Raw genomic sequence first — 20,845 nt, 5'->3', positions numbered from 1 at the left:
ATGATGACTTCTCCATTTACGGGTCTTCTTTTGATGATTGCCTCAGCAACCTTGATCGGGTCTTGCAGAGATGTAAAGACACCAATCTTGTCTTGAATTGGGAAAAGTGCCACTTTAAGGTTAATGAAGGCATCGTCTTAGGACATAAAATTTCTGAAAGAGGTATTGAAGTCGATAAGGCTAAGGTTGATGCAATCGAGAAAATGCCATACCCCACAGATATCAAAGGTATAAGAAGTTTCCTTGGTCATGCTGGTTTCTATAGAAGGTTTATTAAAGACTTCTGTAAGATTTCTAGGCCCCTTACCAATCTCTTGCAAAAGGATATTCCTTTTGTTTTTGACGATGATTGTGAGGAAGCCTTTGAAATACTTAAGAAGGCTTTGATAACTGCACCTATTGTTCAACCACCTGATTGGAATTTACCTTTTGAAATCATGTGTGATGCTAGTGATTATGTTGTTGGTGCTGTCCTAGGGCAAAGAGTTGATAAGAAGTTGAATGTTATTCACTATGCTAGTAAAACACTAGACAGTGCCCAAAGAAACTATGCTACTACGGAAAAGGAATTTTTAGAAGTCGTGTTTGCATGTGAAAAGGTCAGGTCTTACATAGTTGATTCCAAAGTCACTATTCACACTGATCATGCTCCTATTAAGTACCTCATGGAGAAGAAGGACGCTAAACCTAGACTTATCAGATGGGTTCTCTTGCTACAAGAATTTGATTTGCACGTTGTCGACAGGAAGGGTGTTGATAACCCCGTAGCGGATAACTTGTCTAGGTTGCAGAACGTTCTTGATGACCTACAACCTATTGATGATAGCTTTCCCGATGAGCAATTGAATGTCATCAATGCTTCACGTGGTGCACCGTGGTGTGCTGATTATGCAAACTATATTGTTGCCAAATATATACCACCTAGTTTCACATACCAGCAAAAGAAGAAATTCTTCTTTCACTTGAGACATTACTTTTAGGATGATCCTCACCTTTATAAGGAAGGAGTAGATGGTGTTATTAGACGTTGTGTACATGAACATGAACAAGGACAGATCCTACAGAAGTGTCACTCCGAGGCCTACGGAGGACACCATGCGGGAGATAGAAATGCACACAAGGTATTGCAATCAGGTTTCTATTGGCCCACTCTCTTCAAGGATGCCCGTAAGTTTTTCTTGTCTTGTGACGAATGTCAATGAATAGGTAATATTAGTAAACGTCAGGAAATGCCTATGAACTATTCACTTGTCATTGAACCAATTGATGTCTGGGGCTTAGATTATATGGGACCTTTTCCAAAATCCAACGGGTATACTCATATCCTAAGTGGGTAGAAGCTATCCCCACTAGTAGTGCTGATCACAACACCTCTATCAAGATGCTTAAAGAAGTTATTTTCCCTAGATTTGGAGTCCCTAGATATCTAATGACCGACGGTGGTTCACATTTTATTCACGGTGCTTTCCGTAAAACTCTTGCTAAGTATGATGTCAATCATAGAATTGCGTCTCCCTATCACCCTTAGTCCAGTGGTCAAGTAGAGCTAAGCAATAGAGAGATTAAACTAATTTTGCAAAAGACTGTCAACAGGTCTACAAAGAATTGGTCTAAGAAGCTCGATGATGCACTGTGGGCTTATAGAACTGCCTATAAGAATCCCATGGGCATGTCCCCGTACAAAATGGTGTACGGTAAAGCATGTCATTTACCTCTTGAGCTTGGGCATAAAGCTTATTGGGCAATCAAAGAGCTCAACTTTGATTTCAAACTTGCTGGTGAGAAGAGGTTATTTGATATTAGCTCGCTTGATGAATGGAGAACTCAGGCGTATGAGAATGCTCGACAGTAATTTGTTCACCCACCATCATATTTGCTATTTTGAGAGAAGCCTCTAGTGAACACTATGGCCCCCGGGTCTACTCCACACCATATTTTCAGACTTACACTTTTTTACTTCGTTGCACTTTCCGCCTTCAGATCTCACTTTGCAAACAATCTTGATGAGATTGACAACCCCTTTGAAGCGTTGGGTGCAAGCTTGTTTGTGTTTGCGCAGGTACTCTAGACTTGACGAGACCCTCCTTCTGGATCGATACCTTGGTTCTAAAACTGAGGGAAATACTTACTGCTCCTGTGCTGCATCACCCTTTCCTCTTCAAGGGAAAAACCAACGCAAGCCCAGTCTCCGTCAACGTGTCAATTTCTGGCGCTGTTGCTTGTTGCCGTAGCAGCGAGGAATACGACTCGTCTTGTAGCACATGGCTACACATAGGTTGAGGGAATTGACTTTGATGAGACTTTTGCACCTATTGCTAGATTTGAAGCTATTCGAATATTACTTGCTTATGCTAACCATAACAATATCATCTTATATCAAATGGATGTGAAAAGTGCATTCCTCAATGGTAAGCTTGAGGAAGAAGTATATGTTGCTTAGCCCCCAGTTTTTGAAGATCTTAAGCATCCTCACAAAGTCTTCAGACTCACCAAGGCCCTCTATGGCCTCACGGAGCCCCCTCGGGCGTGGTATGATACTCTGAAGGAATTCCTCATGAAAAAAGGCTTCAAACTCGGTGAACTTAACACAATTCTTTTCACAAAATCCTTTGACCATGAATTATTTGTGTGCCAAATATATGTGGATGACATTATTTTTGATTGTAGTGGCAAACGTTCAGTGACAAATTAACCTACATGTTGATTGAGAATATCAAATGTCTATGATGGGAGAGCTTAAATTCTTCTTAGGTCTTCAAACTCGTCAACAACACAATGTCATCTTCATCTCTCAAGAGAAATACCTCAAGGATGTCATGAATAATTTCGACATGCATGATTGCAAAGGCACCAAGACTCCTATGCCCACTAACGACCACCTCTGCACTAACGATAATGGTAAATAGTTTGAATAGAAGGTATATCGCTCCATGATTGGCTCTTTATTGTACATATGTGCATCTAAGATGGATATTATTCTTAGTGTTTGCATGTGTGCTCGGTTCCAAGCAACACCGAAGGAATCACACCATAAGGGTGTGAAACATATTCTTCGATATCTAGCTTGCACACCAACGCTTGGATTATGCTACCCGAAGGGCTCGAATCTTGATCTTATTGGATATTCTAACTCTGACTATGCTCGTGATCGTGTGGACCGCAAGTCAACATCATGCACATGCCATTTCCTCGGACGATCCCTAGTATGTTAGTCATGCAAGAAGCGGAACTTCGCGTCTCCATCTATCGCTGAAGTTGAGTACATTGCTGCTAGTTCGTGTTGTTCTCAATTGTTGTGGATGAAGGAAACCATCAAGGACTATGGCATCAATGTTAAGAATATGCCCCTCTACTATGAAAACGAGAGTGCCATCTAGATTGCTCACACCGGTTCAGAATTTGAAGACAAAGCACATCTAGATTCGTCATCATTTTCTTCGTGATCATGTACTGAAGGGTGACATCTTCATTGACCACATGAAGACTCGAGAAAATCTAGCTGATATCTTCACTAAGCCCTTGGATGAAAATATATTTTGCAAGTTGCGGTGTGAGCTATATATATTAGAATCTTCGAATGTTCTCTGAAAAGACACATATCCTAACACTTATGCAAAATTGATGACTTAGATGTACAACACATGAAGTAACTTTTTCTTCAATCAACAAATACTTACCCTCCAAGTGTGAAGAAATTGATGAAGAATTTGATTCTCAGAACCCTACGACAGTTGTACGTGATGTGTGAAATCGTCATTCTTATATGGTGGGTTGCGCCACTAACCACATTTGAAATTCTTCAAAATTGAGTTTTTCTTCATTTGCAAAGTCTTTGAATTTTCAAATTCCTCAAGTTTGCAAATTCCACAAAATGTTCAAGTTCTTCAGAACTTTTCAACCCATGTTCATCATTGACCATATATATATACACATACATAATTGAGCTTTCAATGTCCTCAACAACATTCACTTATTGCTAATTCCTCAAGTTGATTTTCTTCTAAGCGAATGTGATCAGACCCGTTCCCCCTTTATGCTAAGCTCAACCTAGTATGTTCACAAATTATTCATGTGCATTCTATTTGAAACACGTTCAAAGTCTTCACTGGGTCCTTGTCAGTTGAAGAATTTACGAAAAAACTTCAAAATTTTCTTATCAAATATTTGGTGGTTGACGCTCGAACCGATCCCACTTCTCATGACCGGATAACCCAGGATCCCCCACTATCTCCACTTCTCAATACGTGGGTGACACATGTCGTGAGGATAGCAAGGGTCGGGAGTAAACATGTCCAAAATTTTCGGACTGTTTAGTTTTTCACTCTCTCTATAAATACCCCTCACCCCTTCACTATCTCATTTACTCCCCTCGATCTCCCATCACCTTGCTCAAGCTCAGACCTAGCGCCGCCGCTAAACCTTATTGCTGCCGGATAGGAAGAGCTTCATTGCCTTGACCTTCTCTCCATCGTACTCGCATCGGGCGCGGAAATACTTACTCTGTCGTTGTCGTAGGTGTCTTGTGCCGCCGAGTTAGGGCACATGACTTCAACTAACGAACTTTTCCATTTCTACACCGTGTTCATAATGTTCTTCATAAAGGGTAATTACAGTCTAATTTTACTGCCCTATTTGATCCTTACGATTTCATAAAATCCTCAAAAGGTATTTGTTTCTCTAGAGATCATAGTATAAACACCTAAAAGCTTTATTCCCCTTGATTTGTTTCTCTAAGTTATGATTTGTAAGTGCATATAGTGACCCTTAGTGATTTTGGTGTATTGAAGACTTATAGGTTAAGAGACTAATGTGTTTGTGAGTGTTCACATGCTCTATAACTTGCTAAGGAGTTTCAGTTATTCGAAGAATATCAACCACTAAAAAATGAATGTCTTCGGCTGAAGAGTTTGGTAATTCCTCGATGACTTTGAAAGCAAGGAAATTGGTGTGTCCATGAAGAAATTGATGCGACGACTTTCAAGCATGAAGACTTTTGTTTTCATAGTTTCATTTCCTTTCTTTTGAGTCATAGGACCACCTGATACATCTCCAACGTATCTATAGTTTTTGATTGTTCCATGCTATTATATTATCTGTTTTGGATGTTTTATATGCATTAATATGCTATTTTATATTATTTTTGGGACTAACCTATTAATCTAGAGCCTAGTGACAGTTTCTGTTTTTTTCCACATTTTTGAGTATTGCATAAAAGGAATATTAAATGGATTCCAAATGGAACAAAATCTCTGGAAAGACTTTTCTGGACCAGAAAACACCCACGAGACTTGGAGTACGGGGTAAGGCACTTGCCGGGAGGCCACAAGCCTATAGGGCGCGCCCTAGGGGGTGGCCGCTCCCCTCGCTTGTGGGCCCCTGCAGGTCTCCTAACCATATTCCTTGGCCTATAAATTCCCAAATATTCTCGTATCGCCAAAAAGAGCCATGAAAATACTTTTACGGCGCCAGGAGCCTCTGTTCCCGAGATATGCAATTTGGGAGCCTTTTCTGGTAATCTACTGCAGAGGAAATTGATCATGGAGGGCGTCTACATCAACTCCATTGCCCCTCCGATGATGTGTGAGTAGTTCACCACAAACCTACGGGTCCATAGCTAGTAGCTAGATGGCTTCTTCTCTCTCTTTGATCTTCAATACCATGTTCTTCATGATCTTCATGGAGACCTACCCGATGTAATACTCTTTTGCGGTGTGTTTGTCGAGATCCAATGAATTGTGAGTTTATGTTCAGATTATATATGAATATTATTTGGGTCTCTTCTGAATTCTTATATGCATGATTTCATATCTTTGCAAGTCTCTTCGAATTATTGGTTTGGTTTGGCCAACTAGATTGGTAATTCTTGCAATGGGAGAAATGCTTAGTTTTGGGTTCAATCTTGTGGTGTCCACACTGATACGTCTCCAATGTAACTAGTTTTGCTAATGGTTTTCCTCTTGTTTTGGACTCTAATTTGCATGATTTGAATGAAACTAACCCCGGACTGATGCTGTTTTCGGCAGAACTACCATGGTGTTGTTTTCGTGCAGAAATAAAAGTTCTCGGAATGGAACGAAACTTTGCGAGGATTTTTTATATCAATAAGGAGAATTTATGGAGCCAAGATCCATCTAAGGGGGGCACCTGGTTGGGCACGACCCTCCAGGGCGCGCGTGCCCCCCCCCCCAAGCACGCTTTGGTGGGTTGTCCCCACGTGGTGGCCCCTATGACCCTAAAACCGACGCTATAAAATCACATTATTCCAGAAAAAAATCAGGTAGAAAGAATTATTGCGTTTCACGAGATGGGGCCGCCACAATCTCTTGTTCTTCATTGGGAGGCCAGATCTCGAGTTCTTTTGGGGCTCCGGAGAGGGGGATCTTCGATCTTTGTCATCACCAACACATCTCCATCGCCAATTCCATGATGCTCCCCACCAGGAGTGAGTAATTCCTTCATTGGCTCTCTGGTCGGTGAGGAGTTGGATGAGATTAATCATGTAATAGAGTTAGTTTTGTTTGGGCCTGATCCCTAGTATCCACTATGTTCTGAGATTGATGTTGCTACGACTTTGCAATGCTTAATGCTTGTCACTTTGGGCCCGGGTGCCATGATTTCAGATCTGAACCGTTTATGTTATCACCATTATATCCATGTTCTATATCCGTTCTTGCAAGTTATAGTCACCTGCTACGTGTTATGATCCGGCAACCCTAGAGTGACAATAGTCGGGACCACTCCCGGTGATGACCGTAGTTTGAGGAGTTCATGTATTCACCGTGTGTTAATGCTTTGTTCCGGTTCTCTATTAAAAGGATGCCTTAATATCCCTTTGTTTCCAATAGGACCCCACTGTCACGGGAGGGTAGGACAAAAGATGTCATGCAAGTTCTTTCCATAAGCACGTATGACTATTTTACGGAATACATGCCTACATTATGTTTATGAACTCGAGCTAGTGCCGTATCGCCCTAGGTTATAACTATCTCATGATGAATACCATCCAATGAGTCACCGATCCAATGCCTACGAATTTACCTTATATTGTTCTTGCTAAGTTACTACTGTTGCTGCTTCTATCGTTACCACTACAAAATCACTGCTATCACTCTTACCGTTATTATTGCTGCGACTACTATCATATTACTGTGCTACTAATCACTTTGCTCCAGATAATTAATCTCCAGGTGTGGTTGAATTGACAACTTAACTGCTAATACCTTCAGGCATTCTTTGGCTCCCCTTGTGTCGAATCTATAAATTTGGGTTGAATACTCTACCCTCAAAAATTGTTGCGATCCCCTATACTTGTTGGTTATCAAGACCTTTTTCTAGCACCGTTGTTGGGGAGCATAGCAATATTTTCTGAGTCACTTGGGATTATTATCATATTATCACTATGAAGAATCTCAAGGATGCTAAGACTAAGATTTTCCCCTCTAAGACGAGGGGAGGTAATGAATTGCCATCCAGCTCCGCTTTAGATTCACCTTCTGTTATAAGTAAACTTGCAACACCACAACATGTTATTAATTCTCATATGTTGCAAGTTATTGATGATTCTACTTCTACTATGAATACTACTCATGATGATTCTAGCACCTTGCTTAATGATGATGTGCCACTAGGTGAATTTCTTGATGAACAAATTGCTAGAGTAAGACAACATGATATTGTTGAATGTGATGATGAACTTGAAACTGGGAATCTTGAAACACCTACTAGAACTAGTCCTCCAAGATATGAATCGCCAAAGGTACCAGAAGGTTATACTATGAGTGAGGAGGCAACTAGAGATATTCTTGTTTGTAAGGATAGAGATGATCTAGAGAAATCATTATGCAAGTATAAGGAAAAATCTCTGAATCCTAAAATGAAATGTGATCTTGAGTTTGCTACTTCACCTATCTTTATTGATGATAAGGATTATGAATTCTTTGTCAACCTAGAGTTAATCACTTTCATTGAATCTGATCCTTTCCATAGTTATGAAACTGAAACTCTTGTGGCACATCTTACTAAGTTGAATGATATAGCCACCCTTTTTGCTCATGATGAGAAGATTCACTATTACTATATTCTCAAGTTATTTCCGTTCTCATTAAAGGGTGACGCTAAAGCTTGGTACAATACTCTTGCTCCTGGTTGTGTGCATAATCCCGAGGATATGATTTATTACTTCTCTGAAAAATATTTCCCTGCTCATAAGAAACAAGCTGCCTTGCAGGAAATATTTAACTTTGTGCAAATTGAAGAAGAGAGTCTCCCACAAGCTTGGGGGAGGCTTCTCCAATTTATTAATGCTTTGCTTGATCATCCTCTTAAGAAAAATAAAATACTTGATATCTTCTATAATGGACTAACCGATGCTTCTAGGGATTTCCTAGATAGTTGTGGTGGTTGTGTTTTCACGGAACGAACTATTGGGCAAGCTGAAGAATTATTGAATAACATATTGAAAAATTATGATGATTGGACTCCTCCTGAAACACCTATTAAACCCATTCCGAAGAAGAGGTGTATCTTATATCTCAGTTCTGAAGATATGCAAGAGGCAAAGAAATCTATGAAGGAAAAAGGTATTAAAGCCGAGGATGTTAAAAATTTACCACCTATGGAAGAAATACATGGGCTTGAAGCACCATTACCACCTAAGGTGGCAGAGGTACAATCTTTAATGAAATTCAATGATAGTGATAATCCTCGTAATAAACATCCTAGTCAATGCCTTTATGAGTTTGATAATTACATTAGAAAGCAAGATCACTTCAACGCAAATGTTATGAAACAATTGAAATACAACTATGATATGATTGCTCACTTAAGTGACTTGTTATTTAGAATCTCAAATTATGTTAGAGGTATAGGAAAGCATGCCTATATGGTTCAAACTCAATTAGAACAAGTTGCTAAATCTCAAAGGGAGTTACTTGATGAAATGACCAATAATATAAGTGACTTTGCTGTTAGAGTAGCCACTAGAGGAGCTAAAATGACTCAGGAACCACTCTATCCCGAGGGACACCCAAAGAGAATTGAACATGACTCTCAAAGAATTAACACTTATGCACCTAGTCCTTCTAAAAAGAAAAAGAAGAAAAAAAAATAGGACTTTGCGTGCCTCTAGTAAACCTGAAATAGAAAAACCTCATAATAATGATAATGAAGTTTCTATCTGTGATGCTGAAACTCAATCTGGTAATGAACACTCACCTTATGATAATGAAAAAGATAATGATGAGGTTCATGAAGACAGTCAAACAAATTATAAAGAACCAGATAAAGATGTTGTGATAGAACCAGCTGTTGATCTTGATAACCCACAACCCAAGAATAAAAGATATGATAAAGAGACTTTGTGGCTAGAAAACATGAAGAGGAAAGAGAACCGTGGGTTCAAAAGCCTATGCCCTTTCCACCTAAGTCAACTAAAAATAAAGAGGATGAAGACTTTGAACGCTTTCCTGAAATGTTGAGGCCAATCTTTTTGCGAACTCGCTTGACTGATATCTTAAAAATGCCTCCTTATGCAAAGTATATGAAAGACATAATCACCAATACGAGAAAAATATCGGAAGCTGAAATCTCCACTATACTTGCTAATTATACTTTTAAAGATGGAGTACCTAAATAACTTGGAGATCCGGGAATACCAACTATACCTTGCTCCATTAAAAGAAATTATGTGAAAACTGCTTTATGTGATTTGGGAGCTGGTGTTAGTGTTATACCTTTCTCTTTATATAAAAGAATTGATTTGAATAAACTCACACCAACTGAAATATCTTTGCAAATGGTTGACAAATCAACTGCCATACCTATCGGTATTTGTGAGGATGTGCCCGTTGTTGTTGCTAATGTTACTATTTTGACTGACTTTGTTATACTTGAGATGCCCGAGGACGACAACATGTCGATTATCCTTGGTAGACCCTTCTTGAATACTGCAAGGGCTATTATTGATTTCAATAAAAGCAAGGTCACTTTTCATATCAATGGTAATGAGAATATAGTGCACTTTCCGAAGAAACAATTCCAAGTGAATGGTATTAATGTTATTGAAAAATATCTGACTATATATATTGGAAGTTTTCAACTACCTCTACCTACTGTTAAAAATAAATATGAAATGCTTATTGTTGGGGACATTCATATCCCCATTGAGGTAACTTAGTAATTTAGGAAGTTTCTTCGGTTTCATATTAATCGAAAGTGGTTGTTAATAAGACTTGATCAACCTTATTAATGGATCATTTTTGAAAGGTATGAAGTTGATGAATTTAGTGAGCACTACCTTTTGTCCCTACCTTTTTTTAGTTAAATAAAATAAATTGCCATGCTTTGTCTGTTTTCTAAGTTATCCGTGCAATAAAAATTGACCCGAAAATAACATTCCTCACAATGCCTTGAAAATTTAACATGATTTTTCTATGAATATTTCTGAATTTCTGGTGCAAATAATATCACAGGGAGGTGCACTAGGTGGGTACAACCCACGTGGGCGCGCCAGGACTCCCAGGCGCGCCCTGGTGGGTTGTGGTCCCCACGTGGCCCCCCTCACTTACTTCTTCTTCCCACATCACTCCATTCACCCGGAAAAAATCACTCTCTCTCTCTCTCTCCCTCTCTCTTGTTCTTACTCCCAAAACCGCGGATTTTGATCTCTTTGCTCGAAGCTCCGTTTCCGAAATTGTTTCGGGGATTTGTTGCTTGGTTTGTGACTCCTCCATGTGTCCATTTAGTTTTTGTTTTACTGGTTTATATTTGGATTAATTAGCTACTCTTGGTGCTGCTGTAGATGAGCTTGCATGTTGAATTCTTGGAGTTCTAAGTAGTTTGAATGCTTACTATGGCCTCTATGCATCCCTATGAGTAGTTGTTACCACTCTTGTGAAGTTTTGTTAATAATTTTTTGTGACCAAAATTTTTCAGAAAATTGTACGCGAACATTATGAACTTCTTTGGAAGGAGTTCTTTGAGGAGGAGATCCCCGGAGGCATCTTCTAGCAGCAGCTCCACTCCTCGGTCTTATGTTGAACCAAGTGAGAGTTCAATTCGAAGTGCCACCACCAAAACATGCTTATGGCCATGCAACGATTATAAGGTGAGCGTGGGCATTAAGGAGGAATTTGAGAAATATGTTCACAATGCCGATCTCGGTCCCTACATTTCAGATAAGTGTGATCAACATCTATTCCTCACGGAATCATTTCTCAAAGAATTTAAATTCTTTCCCCGTGAGTCTAGGGTGTCATTTAAACTGCATGAAAATCCATTTACCATTTCTCTAGAAAGGTTTGCTCACCTCTGCAAAATCCCATTCTGGGTTCGCTCGATGAGCCACCAAGGTCTGAGTTTGAAATATTTTTGACTAGTCTTTGCTATGGTGAAACTAGGGGAGTGACACAAGGTAGAATAAAGAGTGTTATTTAATGGAAAATGTGTTGTACGCAAGCGATATTGTAGTACACTTTATCTCCCGATCTCAGCCTCATACACACCATTCTCTACGGTGATAGAAGCTATAATCTTGGAGCGATTGTTGCACGTAGGTTACAACACAACGTTGGCAGTGGATATCTTTATGGTGTAATTTTATGCCACACGCTTAGCCACAGGGCTGGGTGTTTCACCTTTACCCTATGATCCTATTTTACCCATGCAGTACCTAGACTTTGATGCTATGAAACGTCATAAGATCCTTAGAGGTGATTGCTGCTGCAACAAAAGAACTTCCCTCGCAACAACGCCAGGAATCCTTCTGCTACGAGCTATGCCTATAGGGACTTCCTTGGCAAATATGCAAAGGATTCCCCCGCGGCCTTGGAGCCTTGCGTTGGTGCTCCCTTGAAGAGGAATGGGTGATGTAGCACAACGGCGGTAAGTATTTCCCTCAGTTTGAGAACCAAGGTATCAATCCAGTAGGAGGATCGCGTCAAGTCACAAGTACATGCACAAACACAAAGAGCTTTATTGAGTTCATAAGAACAGAGTAACGCCTTAAGCAAGATGACATGATGTATATGGACAATCTCAAATCTATGATGAAAGCCCATCTTGTTACCCTTGATGGCAACAACACGATGCGTGCCTTGCTGCCCCTTCTGTCACTCGGAAAGGTCACCACACGGTATGAACCCAAGACCAAGCACTTCTCCCACTGCAAGAATCATATATCTAGTTGGCCAAACAAAACCCAAGACTCGGAGAGACTTACAAGAATATCAAATCATGCATATAAGAAATCAGCAAAGACTCAAATATAATTCATAGATAATCTGATCACAAATCCATAATTCATCGGATCTCGACAAACACACCGCCAAAGAGGATTACATCGGATAGATCTCCATGAAGATCATGGAGAACTTTGTATTGAAGATCCAAGAGAGAGAAGAAGCCATCTAGTTACTAACTACAGACCCGTAGGTCTGAAGTAGACTACTCACGAGTCATTGGAGAGGCAATGATGTTGATGTAGAAGCCCTCCAACTCCAAAGTCCCCTCCGGCACGGCACCCGGAAGGGTCTCTAGATGAGATCTTGCGGAAACGGAAGCTTGCGGCGGCGGAAAAGTGGTTTCGTGGACGCCCTGATTTTTTCTGGGATTTTAGGGAATATATAGGCCAAAGAGCTAGGGCAGGGAAGCGCCAGGGAGGCCACAAACCTGGTCGCCGCGGGCCCCCCTGGACGCGGCATCAGGGCTTGTGGGCTCCCTGTGGGCCTCCTGCCTTGGCCCTCAAGTCCCCCGATCTTCTTCTGTTCTGGAAAAAATTGTTTTGGGGATTTTATTCCGTTTGGACTCCGTTCCAAAATCAGATCTGAAAAGAGTCAAAAACACAGAAAACAGGAACTCGCACTTGGAACTGAATTAATAAGTTAGTACCAAAAAAAAGGTATATAAAACATCCAAAGTTGACAAGATAACAACATGAAACCATAAAAAATTATAGATACGTTTGAGACTTATCAATCATCCCCAAGCTTAACTCCTGCTCGTCCTCGAGTAGGGAAGTGATAAAGAATGAATTTTTGATGCTTTCATGCTGCCTAGCATAGATGTCCTTTGTAACTCCTCTTATGTGACGTGAATGTTCAGATCCGTTAGATTCAAAACAATAGTTCTCTATTAACGTTGAGACAATAATACTTCAAGCAAACTAGAAAGGTAATCATGAACTTTCAAAATAACAAGGCCAAAAGAAAGTTATCCCTACAAAATCATATAGTTTGGCTATGCTCTATCATCCTTGCACAACGAATTTAAATCATGCACAACCTCGGTATTGGCCAAGTAATTGTTTTCACACCTTTACTTTCTCAAACTTTTTCAACTCTCATGCAATACATGAGCATGAGCCATGGTTTTAGCACTATAGGTGGAATGGAGTGTGGTGGAGGTTGCAAGGCAAACAAGGAGAAGATGGTCACATCGACTAGGCATATCAATGAGCTATGGAGATGCTCATCAATAGATATCAATGTGAATGAGTAGGGATTGCCATACAAATGATGCACTAGAGCTAAGAGTATGTGAAAGCTCTCAAAAAAACTAGTGGGTGTGCATCCAACTTGCTTGCTCATGAAGACCTAAGGCAATTTTGAGGAAGCCCACCATTGGAATATACAAGCCAAGTTATATAATGAAAATTTCCCACTAGCTATATGGTGATGACAAAACGAGAGACTCTCAATCATGAAGATCATGGTGCTTAATAAGCACAAGTGTGGAAAGATAGTAGCATTGTCCCTTCTCTCTTTTTATCTCATTTTTTGGTGGGCTCTTTGGCCTCCTTTTTTTATTTTATTTTTATTTTTGTGGGCATCTTTGTCCTCTTTTTGTAAATGGGCTGCGCTGGCCTCTTTTATTTCCTCACATGGGACAATGCTCCATCAATGATGATCATGACACTTACAACTCAAAACTTAGAGCAGTGATGACTCTATATGTAATGCCTTCGGTAGTGTACCGTGACAATGATCTAGCATGGCATAGACATCAATGGAAACATCATGCTAGCTATCTTATGATCATGCAATGGCAATGTAGAAGTGGTGGCACATGTCATGGTGGTAGTTGCATGGCAATATGTCTCGGAATGGCTTTGAAGAAGCCATAGTAGGTAGGTATGGTGGCTTTTTGGAGGGAGGCTAATGGTGGGTTTTATGCACCGGCGAAAGTTGCACGGCACTAAAGAAGATAGTGATGGTGGAAGGTGAAAGTGCACCTAAACCATGGACTCAACATTAGTCATGAAGAACTCATATACTTGTTGCAAAAGTTTTAATAGTAATCGAAACAAAGCATTCAATGCATACTCCTAGGGGGAGGGTTGGTAGGTATAAACCATCGCACGATCCCGACTGCCACACAAAGGATGACAATCAATAAACTAATCATGCTCAGACTTCATCACATAGAGGTTCACCATACGTGCATGCTACGGGAATCACTAACTTCAACACAAGTATTTCTAGATCCACAACACCTTACTAGTATAACTTCAATATTACCACAACCGCAACACAAAACTAATTGAGATGAATCAAACTTCTCTAACTATTCAATGCACATGAAGGTGGAAGTTTTCATATCCCTTTGGATAACTACCCCATTTGAGACTACTTTCATGGCATAGATCAACTACCACGCCACGCGCTACCGTGCTCTAAAAGATAGAAGTGAAACACACAGAGCAAAATCAACTAGCTCAAAAGATATAAGTGAAACACATGTGAGCTGAATTGTCTAACCAAAGGATATAAGTGAAGCTCGAGAAAATCACGGTGAGTGCATGTCTCTCTCTCTAGGTGTGCAGAAAGGAAGATTGTGACACAACAAAAATAAAAGACTCCTACGATACAAGACGCTCCCAGCAAAACACATAGCATGTGGTGAATAAAAATATAGCCCCGAGTAACGTTACCGATGGTTTGAAGACGAAAGAGGGGATGCCTTCCCGGGGCATCCCCAAGCTTAGGCTTTTTCGGAATCCTTGAATCAACTTGGGGTGCCTTGGGAATCCCCAAGCTTGAGCTCTTGCCACTCTTTATCTCTTTGTCCATAAGAACTTCACCCAAAACTTGAAAACTTCACAACACAAAACTTTAACAGAAACTCGTGATATCATTAGTATAAGAAAGCAAACCACCACTTCCTTAGGTACTGTAGCAAACTTAAATTCTACTTACATTGATGTTGGGTTACTGTATTTTCAATCTTCCATGGCTACTACCCCCCGATACAATCCATAGTTTCATCAAAATAAGCAACCAACTCAACAAAAACAGAATCTATTAACAGCAGATCAGTTTGTAGAAATCTGTATACTTTGTATACTTCTGGTACTTCAAAAATTCTGAACAATTACGACAGTCTTAAGAATTTGCGTAGCAATCAGAAGCACAAAGAATCAACTCAAAATCTCTTACAGAAAAAAAATTAAATGGTTTTCGTGAGCAAAAAGTTTCTGTCTTTTCCAGCACGATCAAACAATCATTCCCAAGACTAATCATAACGGTTTCACTTGGCACAATCGCAAAAGAAACACAAAAAACACAATCATAACAGAATTATGAAAGTCTGGAAAACACAAAATAGAAAGAAAAAGGATAGATTCATTGGGTTGCCCCCCAACAAACGCTATTGTTTAGCGCCCTTAGCTAGGCATAAGGCAAACATATCTAAGTCTAACATACTTCCTATGCATAGGCATTTTATAGGAAAACAAATTGTCAAGGCAACTAATAGTTACCATATGCAAGGAAGAAGAAAGAGACAATGTCAAACTCAACATAACGAGAGGTAATTTGTTAACATGAAAGTTTCTACCAAAATATTTTCCTCTCTCATAGCAATTACATGTGGGATCATAATCAAATTCAACAATATAGCTATCACAAAGGATATTCTTTTCATGATCCACATGCATGCAAAGTTGACGCTCTTCAAAAATAGTGGGATTATCATCAACTAAAGTCATGACTTCTCCAAACCCACTTTCAATAATATTGCAAATATCTTATTCGTCATGAGGCTTAAACAAATTTTCAAGATCATAAGACAAATTGTCACCCCAATCACGATCATTGAAACGAGTAGTGGACATAGCAAAACTAGCATCCCCAAGCTTAGGGTTTTGCATATTTTTCGCATGATTTTCACTAATAGAATTTATAGCGAAACCATTGCAATCATGCTTTTCATTCAAGGAGCCCTCGTGAATCACTTCATAAATTTCTTCTTGACAATTTTCAGATTCACGCATCTCAAGCAAAACTCCATAAAGATAGTCAAGTGCACTAAACTCACTAGCAATTGGATCAACATAATTGGATCTCTTAAAGAGATTATCAAGTGGATGAGGATCCATATCACTAGATTTTCAGCAAGCGAAGATGCAAGCATATTGAAGGCACATGTCACACAAGCGAACAGAAAGCAAGCGAGAGAAAAGGGCGAACGAAAAAGGCAAACGAAAAAAAGGCAAATTGGTGAAGTGGGGGAGAGGAAAACGAGAGGCAACTGGCAAACAAAGTAAATGCAAGAGATGAGTTTGCGACACCTACTTGGATGAGTTCTTGACTTGATCCTCCCCAGCAACGGCGCCAGAAATCCTTCTGCTGCTGCAACAAAAGACCTTCCCTGGCAACGGCGCCAGGAATCCTTCTGCTACGGGCTACGCCTATAGGGACTTCCTTGGCAAATATGCAAAGGATTCCCTCGCGGCCTTGGAGCCTTGCGTTGGTGTTGCCTTGAAGAGGAAAGGGTGGTGTAGCACAGCGGCGGTAAGTATTTCCCTTAGTTTGAGAACCAAGGTATTAATCCAGTAGGAGGATCGCGTCAAGTCACAAGTACCTGCACAAACACAAAGAGCTTGCACCCAACGCTATGAAGGGGTTGTCAATCCCTTATAGATTGTTTGCAAAGTGAGAACTGGAAGTAAAAAGTAAACAAAGCAAAGTAAAAGTAAAAGTGGAGAAAATAGTTGTGAATAGACCCGGGGGCCGTAGTGTTCACTAGTGGCTTCTCTCATGAAAGCAAGTAGACGGAGGGTGAACGAATTACTGTCGAGCAATTGATAGAACCGCGCAAAGTCATGGCGTTATCTATGGCAATGATCATATCTATAGGCATCACATCCAAAACAAGTAGACCGACACTTTCTGCATCTACTACTATTACTCCACACGTCGACCGCTATCCAGCATGCATCTAGTGTATTGAGTTCATAAGAACGGAGTAACGCCTTAAGCAAGATGACATAATGTTGATGGACAATCTCAAATCTATGATGAAAGCCCATCTTGTTACCCTTGATGGCAACAACACGATGCATGCCTTGCTGGCCCTTCTATCACTAGGAAAGGTCACCGCACGGTATGAACCCAAAATCAAGCACTTCTCCCATTGCAAGAATCATAGATCTAGTTGGCCAAACAAAACCCAAGACTCGGAGAGACTTACAAGGATATCAAATCATGCATATAAGAAATCAGCAAAGACTCAAATATAATTCATAGATAATCCGATCACAAATCCAAAATTCATCGGATCTCGACAAACACACCGCCAAAGAGGATTACATCAGATAGATCTCCATGAAGATCATGGAGCACTTTGTATTGAAGATCCAAGAGAGAGAACAAGCCATCTAGGTACTAACTACGGACTCGTAGGTCTGAAGTAGACTACTCACGAGTCATTGGAGAGGCAATGATCTTGATGTAGAAGCCCTCCAACTCCAAAGTCCCCTCCGGCAGGACACCAGGAAGGGTCTCCAGATGAGATCTCGCGGAAACGGAAGCTTGCGGCGGTGGAAAAGTGGTTTCGTGGACGCCCTGATTTTTTCTGGGATTTTAGGGAATATATAGGCGAAAGAGCTAGGGCAGGGAAGCGCCAGGGAGGCCACAAGCCTGGTCGCCGCGGGGCCCCTGGCCGTGGCGTCAGGGCATGTGGGCTCCGTGTGGGCCTCCTGCCTTGGCCCTCAAGTCCCCCGATCTTCTTCTGTTCTGGAAAAATTTATTTCGGGGATTTTATTCCGTTTGCACTCCGTTCCAAAATCACATCTGAAAAGAGTCAGAAACACAGAAAAAACAGGAACTGGCACTTGGCACTGAATTAATAAGTTAGTCCCAAAAAAAGATACGAAAGGTATATAAAACATCCAAAGTTGACAAGATAACAACATGAAACCATAAAAAATTATAGATACGTTTGAGACATATCAGTGATCCTCATAATTTCACTTATAATTTCACGTTTAACAAGGAGTCCGTGGTAGACACGTATTTGCCTGCACGTGCTCTCTTTGATGTTCATAACAGCGGGAGATATTATGTTCTTGAGAGCGAGGCCCGAGCTCATAATGCAACGGTTGTGGTTGCATGGCGGGCTGAGGCATCCGCACCGAAAGCCTCCATGATCTACCACTCCGATCATTACACATGCTACTGACTGATTACCAAGTTAGGCCAAAAGCCTAAGCTTGGGGGTACGTATTCCCACAGATGTTATATTCATGTTCACACATTTCATCCCAGTTGTCGGTGTCCACAATTTTTCATCGTATCATCCATATTTAATTTATTTTCTCGCTCTCCTGTTGTGTGTTTGAAAAACTGTGAGAAAATCCAAAAATATGTTTCTTGCTTCTTTTTGATTTTTTCTTCCTAGTTTAAATTGTTGTAGCACTAAAGCGAAAACCCAAAAAGATTTCCTTGTTCGTCTTTTACTTGTTGGGAGCTTTCCCGTGTAAATAGTTTTTCTCGTTTTTCTTTTCTCTTTTCATTTGCTCATTTGCAAAAAACCAAAAACTCCAAAAATATTTTATTGTGTTTCTCTAAATTTCTTTTCTTTTTATTGAGTCATGATGACCCACAAGTGTAGGGTATCTATTGTAGTCCTTTCGATACGTAAGAGTGTCGAACCCAACGAGGAGCAGAAGGATCTGACCAGTGGTTTTCAGCAAGGTATTCTGTGCAAGCACTGAAATTATCAGTAATAGATAGTTGTGTGATAAGATGATTCGTAGCAAGTAGCAAGTAACAATAGTAACAAAGATGCATCAAGATATCCCAATCCCTTTTGTAGCAAGGGACAAGCCTCGACAAAATCTTATAGGAGGTAAAGCGCTCCCGAGGACACATGGGAATTTCTGTCAAGCTAATTTTCATCATGTTCATATGATTCGCGTTCGCTACTTTGATAGTTTGATATGTGGGTGGACCGGTGCTTGGGTGCTGTCCTTACTTGGATAAACATCCCACTTATGATTAACCCCTCTCGCAAGAAATCCGCAACTACGAAAAAAGAATTAAGACAAAGTCTAACCATAGCATTAAACTAGTGGATCCAAATCAACCCCTTACGAAGCAACGCATAAACTAGGGTTTAAGCTTCTGTCACTCTAGCAACCCATCATCTACTTATTACTTCCTAATGCCTTCCTCTAGGCCCAAATAATGGTGAAGTGTTATGTAGTCGACGTTCACATAACACCACTAGAGGAAAAACAACATACAACGCATCAAAATATCGAACGAATACCAAATTCACATGACTACTTATAGCAAGACTTATCCCATGTCCTCAGGAACAAAGGTGACTACTCACAAAGCATAATTATGTTCATGACCAGAGAGGTATTGAATAGCATCAAGGATCTAAACATATAATCTTCCACCGAGTAATCCAACTAGCATCAACTACAAAGAGTAATTAACACTACTAGCAACCTTACAAGTACCAATCGGAGTTGAGAGACGGATATTGGTTACAAGAGATGAACTAGGGTTTGGAGATGAGATGGTGCTGATGAAGATGTTGATGGAGATGAGTCCCCTCCGATGAGAGGAGTGTTGGTGATGACGATGGCGACGATTTCCCCCTCCAGGAGGGAAGCTTCCGCGGCAGGGCGACCCTGCCGGAGCTCTAGATTGGTTCTGCTCAAGTTCCGCCTCGTGGTGGAGGCGATTCCTCCCGAAAGCCTCCTCTTGATTTTTTTGGAAGGAAACCCTCCTTATAGAAAAAGAGGGGAGCGAGAGGGCCAACAAGGAGCCCACAAGCCCCCTAGGTGCGGCCAGGGGGGTAGGTCGCGCCTAGCGGGCTTGTGGCCTCCTGGTGGCTCCCTTGTGGTACTTCTTCCGCCCAGTATTTTTTATTAATTCCAAAATAATTCCTCGTTGATTGTCACGGTTTTGGAGTTGCGCGGAATAGGTATCTCAAACTTTCTCCTTTTTCAGGCCAGAATTCCAGCTGCCGGCATTCTCCCTATTCATGTAAACCTTGTAAAATAAGAGAGAAAAGGCATAAGTATTGTACCGTGAAGTGTAATAACAGCCCATAAAGCGATAAATATCAACATGAAAGCATGATGCAAAATGGACGTATCAAGTCATACCGAGGAGAAGACCATGATGAAAATATTGAGTGGCTCTCATTTGCATCATTATTGATTTTATAAAGAGCCCATATTACCTTCTCTTCTCCTCTTGAATAAAATGTTTGCAGATTCCAGCTTAGTCCATGACACTCTTGCACTATCATTATTTTCAAATCGTTCGGTCGTGCAAGTGAAAGGCAATAATGACGATATTAGATGAACTGGTCATGGCAAAGAGAAACGGGTATGAAATTGACTTGTTCTATTTTTGTAAATATGTTTAACCTAGTATCCATGGTTCATTCTATTATGATCAAACATGTTTGCAATGACAATTAGAGATTATATTTCCTCATGCCATGCATAAGTAGCTAGGAGTGAATAATGACTTATCTTGGATATCAACATTGCGTTAAAATGATTGTGATGTAGTATGACGATATGGTATCCTCCTCCGAATGT

The sequence above is a fragment of the Hordeum vulgare genome, chromosome 5H, assembly GCF_904849725.1.
Source record: "Hordeum vulgare subsp. vulgare chromosome 5H, MorexV3_pseudomolecules_assembly, whole genome shotgun sequence".
In the NCBI taxonomy this organism is placed as follows: Eukaryota; Viridiplantae; Streptophyta; class Magnoliopsida; order Poales; family Poaceae; genus Hordeum; species Hordeum vulgare.
The sequence above is the reverse complement of the archived record's forward strand: the minus strand, read 5'-3'. Positions refer to the sequence as shown.